This window comes from Pteropus vampyrus, unplaced genomic scaffold (assembly GCF_000151845.1).
Source record: "Pteropus vampyrus isolate Shadow unplaced genomic scaffold, Pvam_2.0 Scaffold54, whole genome shotgun sequence".
NCBI classification, from domain to species: Eukaryota; Metazoa; Chordata; class Mammalia; order Chiroptera; family Pteropodidae; genus Pteropus; species Pteropus vampyrus.
Window position 1 is genome coordinate 642,418 of NW_011888835.1, and position 11,912 is coordinate 654,329.

Consider the following 11,912-nt stretch of genomic DNA (forward strand, 5'->3'; position numbering starts at 1 on the left):
CCCTATAAAAAAATAGCATGGGTTTCCTCAAAAAATTTTAAATGGAACTAACATGTGATCCAGCAATCCTACTTCTGGGTATATATCTAAAAAAAATAGAAGTCAAGATCTTAAAGAGATATCTGTACTCACATGTTCACTGCAGCATTATTCATATTAGCCAAGATGTGAAAACAATCTAAATGTCCATTGACCGATGAATGATTTTATATATATATGTAATTCATCTGTTGATATATATGACATATATGACATTTATGATATATATATGATATTTTCTTTACCCATTCATTTGTCAATGAAGATATTTAGGGCATTTCCATATTCCATATCTTGACTATTGTCAGATATATACGCACACACACTATTGTACACTTAAAATTTTGTCAATCACGATAACATTTTAAGTTAAAAAAAATAACTATATATAGATAACATGATTGTTTCATTGATGGAACAGTGCTTAGAAAGGGAATGGATAAAAATGGTAACAGTTATATTAGGGTGATAGGCATATGGGCAATTTTATTTATTTTTGTTAAATATTTTACCCTTTAAATATATTTCTTTATGAGACATATTTTGAGAGTAAGAAGTAGGAAATATGTGCCAGTTTTCTTTTCCTTTCTGGTAGCCCTTACCCCATTCCATGTGATTCTGGTAGGTTTGTTAATTATCGCATTGTCTTTATCATAGATGAATAGCATGATCTGGGCTGGCCAATCAAAATACTTCACCTCTTTTAGAACAGTAAGTGATAACAGGAGCAATTGAGCAGTGATAATCAGTGTCCATTTAGGAATTTTTGTGAATGATTTGGAAAAAAAGGTCGCTCTCTTTGCAGCAGGTGGTTTAGTTTTCTTATTTAATAGAATTAACCTTGGGCTGCTGTGATTGCCATTGAGAGAATCAATCAAAGATACGGAGAGAAACAGACCCTTTATTATAAACCTTGAGTATTTAAATTACTTAAATACAGCAAAGTCTGGAGTTTTGTAGCTCTGGATTTTTCCTTTACTTGACTCAATGGATTTCTATTGTATTTAAGTTTGTTTATTTTTTGTTTATTTCAGTAAGATAAAATTTAGAGTAGTAGATTTTTAAAAAGTCAACTCATGGTTTAAGACTTCTAAACATTTAGAATTCCAAAGATTGAGGTTTCATTTCCCGGATTTTACCTTATTGATATATTGAGAACTATAAATTTCAATTATGTGTTATAAGCAAAAAGTGTCCTCTTTCTTGCATTGCTTAATAGCAACCTTATTAGTTAATTTTACATCTTATTCTGAACTCAGTTATTTTTGTTTATGGTGCACATAATTGCTGCAATCGTTCCTAGGTACAACAACTAGTTTATGTTCATTTTCCAAGAATTACAAATGTCATGCTTTCTACTTCAACTTCTGTTGAGATAGAATACAAAGCGAACTCCATAACCATTAAGGCCAACTGCTATTAATCTATTTTAGGTGACAAATTCTGGGACATTATGACACCTTTAGATAATCTTTCAAGAACAAATTGCAGACCTATCAAATAACTTTATTGAACCAAACCAAAAAAGATCACAGAGAACAAGAATGTTTGCAAAAACGTGAACAAAAGAAAGAGATTTATGGAAGTCATTTTTAGAATGTTCCCTTATGGATCCTGACACAGCAAAAAAGGCATCATTGTATATAACATCCTTTTTTATGCTTTGTTGGCAGGCACCTCTCACTTGGGGGAACTTTATTTTATTAAACAACTGTCAGGAAAGAGAAGGATTTGCATTATCACATTTTTTAGTAAGGGTAATCTGGTGCAACAGCTGTTAGCCTTTGTACATTATTTGTAATTCTGTCTCTTTCAAGGTATGTTAGGAGGCTCGATTTTGATTTACAGGTTTTTATTGCAAGTGTAAAATAGATTACAGGTATTGTGCACAAAGGAAGTCAGGTTTCATATGATAATCATTTTATTCAAGAGAATACATGTAACTCAGGATTGCTACATTTTCTATCATTTTAAAAAATATCTTAAAAATATCTATTGTTGAAAATTATGTATATAAAACTTATGTTAGTGACTTTTTATAAATAGTTCATGGCTTTAAGTTATGTACTTCTTTTATACAATCTATAATGTAGATTGTAATTATCCTTTTAAATGTCTTTTATCCTCCCACCTGCCCACCCAACTAGAATGTAAACTCCCTGGGTTCAAGAGTTATGGCTTATTAATTTATTTATCTTTGGAACCCCAACACAGTGCTCGACATAGTATTTGATAATTATTCTCTGAATGACTGACAATAAATGGAAACAAATTTATTCTTTCAATGGTTATCTCCTGTTACTAGTGGCAGGCATTTTGTCAGCAGTTACTCATGATCTTACTTTAAATCCTGACTACTACATTTTCTGGTAGAGAATATCGAAAACTAGAATCAAGCTTAGACAAGCCAGATGTTGATTATGCCCATATGCCTTACATCTTTGATGGTGCCATTTCATACTCCTTTTTTCTAACTCAACATTTTTTAAAGTATATCCTAAATAAATTTTGACCTATCACGTGATCTGTAATAAATACATTACATATTCAAATAAATTTGGACATGCTGCTTATATTCTATATTGCCTTCTTGGAAATTCATATAGAAATCACAAAAGAAAAGTTTTGAGAATTTTTTTACTTATTTTACTGCAAATCATTTATGTCAAAGTAATTGTTGGCTAAACTTATTTGTATATGAAATTCTTTTTCCCTGTAAAACCAATTACATTCTAATGCTAATTATGAAGGAAACACATCAGGCTATGATGTGCAGTATATTTCAAAGTTACACAGACATGTTGTGCACTTGACTTTGATCTATGTTTCTGCATGCTCTAGTTGCACCAATAAGTTATCACTTAAGTCTTTATTCAAGGAAATAATAATAATAATAATAAAGAACTCCTCTACCTTTTTAATATTCTACTGTATAAGATCTGAAATATCCATCTTGATCTGACTGGTTTACTGTCACTTTACAGTTTTCTTTCTACTTCATCTCCAGTAGAAAAGTCAGGAAAAGAGTTTATAGAATTTGGTCTGAGCTTCAGTCTGGTCTAAACATCAACAAGGTGGGGGCGGGGGGAGGAAGAAGTTCTTCATCTTTCTATTCTCATCTCACACTCTCTGACAAAATTACTCAAAAGATATTTGCAAAACTAACCAAGATTTCAATGATATTAGTCTACCATGAAATCCAAATCCATTGGACTGATTTTCACATGCATCTGGGAAATTAAGCTTTTTATATTTATGGATTAATAAATATTACATGTTAATTATATGTAATAAATTATAAAGGTAATAAATAATACATATAAGTAATCAATTATATAAATAAATAAATATTAGATATGATAAATACAATTATATTACTTCCTTAATTCTTATCCATTTCATGGATTCTCATATTTTCTGAATGAACCAGAATTTTGGTATTACTATAAGACATTTCATTATAAATTCCATAGCCATTTCTCTTGGTAGAGATGAAGAGCAGAAGACCACTTACAGAAGAGCAACTTATAAGTGAGAAGGTCATCGGCACATGAAACTGACTTTTTACTTTGCTTTTGAGTGTATAGTCACCAAAGAGCTATTGAGATCATGAAATCTCTTAGACACATAGAGCTATATTGTCAGACTGCTGTAATGATATTGGCTTTCAAACTGGGAGGTTGCATCACTTCTCTCTTCCCTGAATTCTACACTCACTGCTAGTGTCATCTGCTCCTTAATAGTCTATGAGATTAGGAACAAAGATCTGAACTATTCCTGTTAGTAAACCAATTAGAGAAATCTATTTTTAAACTAAAAATAACAACACAATTAAAAAGAAGCAGGGGCAAACATATATGCTCCCATTCCTTCTAAACTATTGGTATGAGTCCAAAAATTTGGAAAGTAACTAAGTTTTGTCATAGAAATATCTCACTAGTTGAGTTCCTTACTTAATCTTCTGAACTTGAGGGCTGTTATTTTTATTAGTTTAAATATAAATTTATTCCTAAAATTCTATACAATTGTAGTCATGTTTTATCCAAATCCAATGAACGCAATTGAAGATCATGTGCAGTTAGCGTCCAGGACTATTAGTATCGCGGTGTCTCAATTTTAACATTCACTCAGTTAAAGAAAGTGTTGGAATATCATTTTTTACTTCTCAAAAATTTTATTTCATGAGTGTTAAGAATATCGAATGAAATTTCATTGTATTTTGGTAAATATACACTTTGCATTTATAATGAAATCCAATGAATGTAAACCAGCTAATTAGTTAAGTCAGTTATACATACAAATCCTATTCCATTTCCTTACTGCAGTATCAAAAATGTTTAAATTTATCACAAATAAATAAAAGAAGATTAAGTCAAGATGTCAGAGGAGGTTAACACTGTGCTTGCCTTCTCCCATGACGACCTCAAAATTACAACTAAACTACAGAGCAACCATCATTGAGAATCTCCTGAAGTCTAGTTTAAAAGGAGTCCTACAACCAAGGATATACAGAAGAGGCCACACTGTGACTGGTAGGAGGAGTGAAGATACTGAATGGCTGGTCCCACACCCAAGCATGGCAGTTAAAAATCGGGAGAGCTACATCAGGTGTGAAGGTCTCCTTCAAAGGAGTGAGGGAGTTCCAGCCCCACACCAGGCTCCTCAGAGCAGGGTTCCAGCGCCAGAGAGAGAAGTCCCCATAACTCCTGGCTGTGAAAACCAGCAGAGATTGTGGCTGAGTGGGATGGAGGGCTACTGGAGCCCTAGGTGTTTCACTTAATCGGCCTGTGCACAGACTTCCTCACTGATGGACTCATTTGCTCTGAGCTCTTGCACTGAGGTAGCAGTTTCCAAGGCACCAGGGATTTACAAGGAGGAACTGAATTGTCTGGCTTCAGGGCAAGGGCTGGAGGGGCAGATTTCTCCCAGACAGAAGTTCTGGAAGAAACCATTGTTCTTTTGTGGAGCCCTCTCCCCTCTTAGCATGCAGATGCAGGTGGGCACCATATCTGAGTCTCATCCCACCCTAGTGATTCCCTGAGACCCTGTCCCACTCAACTTGAAGGCCTATCCAAGCCACTTTCAGTGGCTTTTCCATACAAATGGCCTGTCTTAGCTTATGTTTCAGACTTTCCTAAAATATCTCAAAGGTTCACAAACCCTAAACAAGTTTCATCTGGTCTTGGCAGGTCCTAAACCTCTTGCTAAGCTGCCCCAGGCCTGGCACTACTGGCAACCAAACTCATTTCACAGCTTAGCCTCTCCCAGGCACTCTCAAGCCTTACACAAGTGGCATTCATCTACAGATCACTTTGTAGCTCATACCAAGTGGTTCTGGGAAGGGCACAGACAGCCGCTGGCCTTGGCCTGCACCAGAGCCCCTCCCAAGATGCCCTAAAACCAACGTGCCCAGAGGCCAGTTTCAGACCACACCAGAGCCCTACCCCACCACCTTTTGAAATGATATACCCAAAGGGCAGACTTGGCAGGCACCAGAGGCCCACTAAAGCAGATCCTGCTCCCTAGTTTCAGCCCCCTGCATAACAATTTCTCCACTATAGTCACAGCCAGTCCTCATAACTAATCAGCCTGAGGGTCAATCCCTCCGACTGCTGTGCCAACAGCAATCAAGATTCAACTACAACAAGAAGGCACACATGACCCACACAAGAGGCACATCTGGAATACCCAGCTCAGGTGACCAGGAAGACTGTGCCACTGAGCCCCATAGGACACTTACTACATAAGGCTACTCTACCAACAACAGAAGACACAGCAGCTCTATCTAATAAATAGAAACAAACACAGGGAGGCAGCCAAAATGAGAAGACAAAGAAACATGTCCGAAAAGAAAGAACAAAGCAAAACTCCAGAAAAAAATAAACAAAATGGAGACAAGTAATCTACCAGATTTAAAGTTCAAATTACTGGTTATAAAAATTATCAATGATCTCAGTGAGAACTTCAACAAAGAGATAGGAAACATAGAAAGAACCAGTCAGAAATGAAGAATACAATAACTGAAATGAAGAGTACATTAGAGGGTATCGATAGTAGATTAGTTGAAGCAGAGGATCAAATGAATGATTTGGAAGATAAGATAGCAGAAAACATCCTATCTGAAAAGCAAAAAAGAAAAAAAGAATCCAAAAAAATGAGGATAGTTTAAAGGGCCTCTGGGACAACATCAAGCATTCCAACATTCACATCATAGGGGTGCCACAAAGAATTGAAAACCTATTTGAAGAAGTAATGGTGGTAAACTTCCCTAACCTGGTGAAGGAAATAGACATACAAGCCCAAGAAGTGCATAGAGTCCCAAACAAGGTCAACCCAAAGAGGCTCACACCAAGACACATCATAATTAAAATGTCAAAGGTTAAAAACGAACAGAGAATCTTAAGAGCAGCAAGAGAAAAGCAGTTATCTACAAGAGTGCTCCCATAAGACCATCAGCTAATTTCTCAACAGAAACTTTTGTAGGCTGGAAGGGATTGGTGCAATATATTCAAAGTGATGAAAAGCAAGGACCTACAGCCAAGATGACTCTACCTAGCCAAACTATTATTTAGAATTGGAGGGCAAAGAGCTTTCCAAACAAGAAAAAGCTAGAAGAGCTCATCAATACAGAACTAGTATTACAAGAAATGTTAAAAGGGCTTCTAGAAGAAGAAAAAGAAGAAAAAGATAAAAAAATATGAATAATAAAATGGCAATAACTACATATCTATCAACAATTACTTTAAATGTAAATGGTTTAAATGCTCTAATTAAAAAACAGAGTGGCTGAATATATAAGAAAACAAGACTCTTACATATGCAAGAGACTCACTTCAGATCAAAAGGTACATACAGACTAAAGTTGAGGGGAGGAAAAGGATATTTCATGAAAATGGAAACAAACAAACAAAAGCTGTTGTAGTAATACTGATACCAGACAAAATAGACATTTAAAAAAGGTTATAACAAGAGGCAAAGAAGAGCTCGGCAATTCCACTTCTGCATATTTACTCAAAGAAACCAAAAGTACTAATTCAAACAGACATATGCATCCATATGTTCACTGCAACATAATTTCCAATAGCCAAGATATAGAAGCAACCTAAATGTCCATCAATAGATGAATGGATAAAGAAGAGTGGTACATTTATTCAATGGAATATTACTCCGCTATAAAAAAAATAAAACTTTTCCATCTGCAACCACATGGGTGGACCTAGAGGGTGTTACGTTAGGTGAAATAAGTCAGACAAAGAAAGGCAAATACCATATGATTTCACTTATATGTGGAATCTAAAAAAATAATAAAAGAACAAACAAAACAGAAACAAACTCATAGAGACAGAGAACATTTTGATGATTGTCAGACAGGAGTGGAGTAAGAGGAAAGGGTAAAAAAAAGGAAGGATTAAGAACTACAGTAGTTTCAAAGTAGTCATGGAAATGTAAAGTATAGTATAGGGAATATAGTAATAATATTATAACAACTATGTATGGTGTCGGATGGGTGCTGGATTTATCGGGGTGATCACTTTATAAGTTATATAAATGCCTAATCACTATGTTGTACATCTGAAATTAATGTAATTATATTGTAAGTCAACTGTAATTGAAAAATAAACAATTATTTAAGAAATAAGTGTATTAAATACAATAAAAAGATTAATCTGCATCTCTGAAGATCTGTTTAACAAAAAATTAATAAACTGGCCAATTTCTTTAAACAATTTTATTTGTCATTCTACATTCTTTCCTTCATAGTCTCATAACTGAAAGATCTTTCTAATGTATATGTTCTTGGGTCTTGATTTGAGTACAAGTATTTGAGTATTTGAGTATACCTAACTCAATCACACGCTCTACTAAACATTGGGAATACCAATCTGTACAGTTACTTCTAGTTACTTCTTTGTATCACTAATCAGACAGTACTCTATGCTGAGGCATGAATTGTAGCTATTGTATTCCCTGTGTTTAGCACAGTTCAAGATAGAATAGGAAATCAATAAATATTTTGTCTGTGAAGGTATTAATGAAGGCAAGCATGTTTGCACAGAATAGTTGAACAAGAGACGTTGTATTATTAATTTCTCTATCATTTCTTTAGCTATTCGAAAATGTTATTCAAAACAGCCTTACAATGAAAACTTTCCTGAGCCCTAGCCTTAGGAATTCTGTTTCAATAATTCTGAAGTTGAACCTATTAAGTTTTATTTTAAAAAATTTCTTTAAGTTTGGGGCTCATTATTCTAATCAAACCTTAAGTTATTACTATCCCTATGAAACTGCATTTACTAATTGCAAATTGATAGAATGGGGCCTTTATGAAGGAGAATGATAAGAAACAACATATTCTGAGGACTTTGTTCTTACATTAGTCAATGTCTTCTTTATGAGAATACTCTCTAAGTATCTGTATACCTTAAATATTTGGAGAATTAGGTGTTCATTAGCAATTTGTGTCTAAACCTGAGTCTACCTTCTCAAGTTTATACTCAAAATCATTTTATTACCTTTGAAACTATTTTTCCTTAGAACTCACCTTCAAATTGGATAGTGGTGAATTCTATCTTAATCATTTTCTTTTCCCAGGGTTGTACCATAATCTGGGAAAGACTACATGGTGCCAACAAAATAGGTAAAGGAGTGAAAGAAATAATCTTAATAATATGACATTCTTAATAATAGTGAAATAACCAATATTTATGGAATTGTGCTAGGTATTTTTCTAAGTCTTCATATTCATTGTGTCAAAAAAAAAACCATTCTGACATTTGTTAGAACGTTAAGGCAGAGTTTATTCAGAACTATCACGATAGGTATAGGGACAAATACAGTATGGTTTTGCAGGAGGGAAGAGTGATTGAGCTCAACTTCCAATACAAGGAAAAGTGGGGTTTTATAGCTAAGGAGCAGGGTAGTGGGTAGGTGAATGAAAAATTACTAAGAGATAAAGATAATTCTTGCTAAACTGATGCAATAGGATTCTTGTTGAAGGAAGGCCAAGGTGATTAGATATCACCTAGGGAGTGGTGGGGGATAGGTAAGGTGATCAGGTATCAAGTATGGGGAGATTCGGCTTGATTGATTTGACAGGATTCTTGCTAAAACAGCTCCTGAGGACTTGTCCAATGATGGAAACTAGTTGGTTGCAAAAGAGCCTGTCTAGAGTTTGGTCAAAGAGAGAATCTTTGTCAATTGTTACCTTATTTAACTGAAAACAATACTATAAGGTAGGTATTACTACAATAGCAAACTGAAACATAGAGAGATAAAAGAACTGGCTGAAAGTTACACAGATTACAAGTGTTTCAGTCAATGGTGATTCCTTGAAATTAAAGACTGTTTTGGGAGTTCAAAACTTAATTGGATCTGCAGATAATAGATGAGGTTGGCCTCTTGGAACCTGTGGTTTCATCTCGCTATATGTTCGTTGCGGCCATTTCTTTCCAAGACCTTGTCCTTGCTCCAGGACCCTGACAAGGATAAAATCTGAGTCTCATTTTTATGAGACCCAGAAACTTCTGCTCCAACCCAACCTCCATCAAGGACACTCATTTTAGCCTGGCAGAAAACACTTGCTCACTTCTGTTTTCCAAACAGTCTGCTTCTTTCCTTAAACCTTCCTTCTAGATTTAATTTTCTTTTTGAAAACAAGACTGAAAAGCTCTTGAGGTTGCTTTGCATCCAACTGCAGACATTCTTTACATTGAGGCATTAAAGCCAAACCTACTACATCCCTAAACAAGATGTGTGTGTGCGTGTGTGTGTGTGTGTGTGTGTGTGTGTGTGTATATGTTGAGAAAGGTTGAGGAATGAAAATGCAGAAAGGAAAAAAAAAAAGTAATGTCTCAAAATATTTCTTAGCCATGAGCAAATTTATCTTTATTATCTGGAGACTGTGAGTTCCACACTTGATTAGGTTTATCTTTTTCAGATTGGTTTCTAGAAAGCTTAAAACTATATTTATAATTCACTTGTAAATAATAACATTGATAAAATAATGTTAATAATATTTATAACAATATTAAGCTCTTATTATATGTCAAACTACCTTTAAAATGTTTTCTGCATTATCTCAATTATCTTTACAATAGCCCTCTGAGGTAGGCACTACTATTATTCCCATTTTAAAGACATAGTGTGTGTAGAACTTAACCCATGTGTATCAGTTGTATCTATACCCACTCATTCACTCAAATGCCAAACCCTGGCACTTCACATCCAATTAGTTAGAAAATAGAGAGTGCAAATAAACAAAAAAAGATAACTACAATATAAATAGAAACTAAAATGTAATAATGTTATGAAAAATTATATATTTATATCTTCATTGGAAATACAAGATGAAATAAACTAATTTCAGACATTATATAAATTGCTAAATTTGGTAGAGTATGTAAATGTAGACTCAAAATATAAAAAAGAAAAACCTAAATGGAAAAAGTAATAATGTAAAACTAAAAAAAAAAAAGCATATTTTTGTGATTTTGAGATAAAAAGGATTGCAAAAGTACAATTCCTATTGTCAGACATCGACAGACTATTCTATATCAAAATTAAACATTTCTAAATACCATAAACCAACTTAAGAAATGGGTGATGTCTAGGAAAATGCATTGTTTTCCTTTACTGTCACATTGAATACTTCCGATACCAAATGTGTCACACTAATCAATTCTGCAACACCAGCTGTTTCCTACAATTCAATTCAGTTCTGATACTATCTATCTATAGTAATGTCATATCCCACAATTTAAGAGCTCAGTCTCACAGGACTGTCCCTGTTTCAAATGACAACTGCAGGTCCAAGATTGTCAAGTGTACTTCTGACAAACCGGCTATAAATCAGCGTTCCCATAACCTCGTCCTTGGGTTCAATAATTTGTGAGAGTGGCTCACAGAACTCAGGGAAACACATATTTATGTTTACTGGTTTATTATAAGGTATAAGATAAAGATGAACAATCAGATGAAGAAGTACGTAAGAAAGGATCCCACACATAAAAGTTTCTGTTCCCATGTCACTGGGGTGTGCCACTCTCCTGGCAAGAAAATATATTCACAACTTGGAAGCTCTCGGAACCTCATAACTTTGAGAGTGTTATTAAGGCTTCATCATGATGATATGATCAATTATTAACTCAAATTCAAGTCTCTCTCCCTCTGGGGCATGGGAGATGCGACTGAAAGTACCAAGCTTCTAATTATGGCTTGATCTTGGTGATTGGCCCCGAGAGTTACCACATTAGAACAAAACTTACTCCTATCACTCAGAAAATTCCACATGATTTAGGAATTCTGTGTCAAGAACTGGGAGCAGATTGTCCAAGGTCACACCTCTTCCCAGGATGACCCACATCCAACGACTTACAGATACAGAAGTATAAAAGCTTGATCATCTTGGCCCAGGGAAAGTTGTTTTATTTTAATATAAAAGACTTGAATATGTTTAAGTGTTGATGAAAAGAAACCATCAGGCAAGGGAAAAATTCTTCAAGAAGCAGATTAAGCAGATTAAGAGAAAATTTCTTCAAAAAGCAGACAGCAGGAGGACTATGAGTTTCAGGTCCCAGGGGATATTGTGACAAAAGGTCATATCGTATTAGCACTATATAAGAGGCAAAATTGAGTACAATATTTTCTTTAAAAGCATCACCATTACCATTACAGAATTTTAAAAATCACACTTGCAATATATTGTGACGATTACATTTGAATAATTTAATATTGTCTTTATTTGAATTTTCTACACATCACAACAATTGATATTGTCATCAAGTTATCAATATGACAGTATTATCCCCAAATTCAGGTATCAACAACATTATGTAGGAAGGTAACTATGCTTATATTTTTCTTAAAATTTTTTT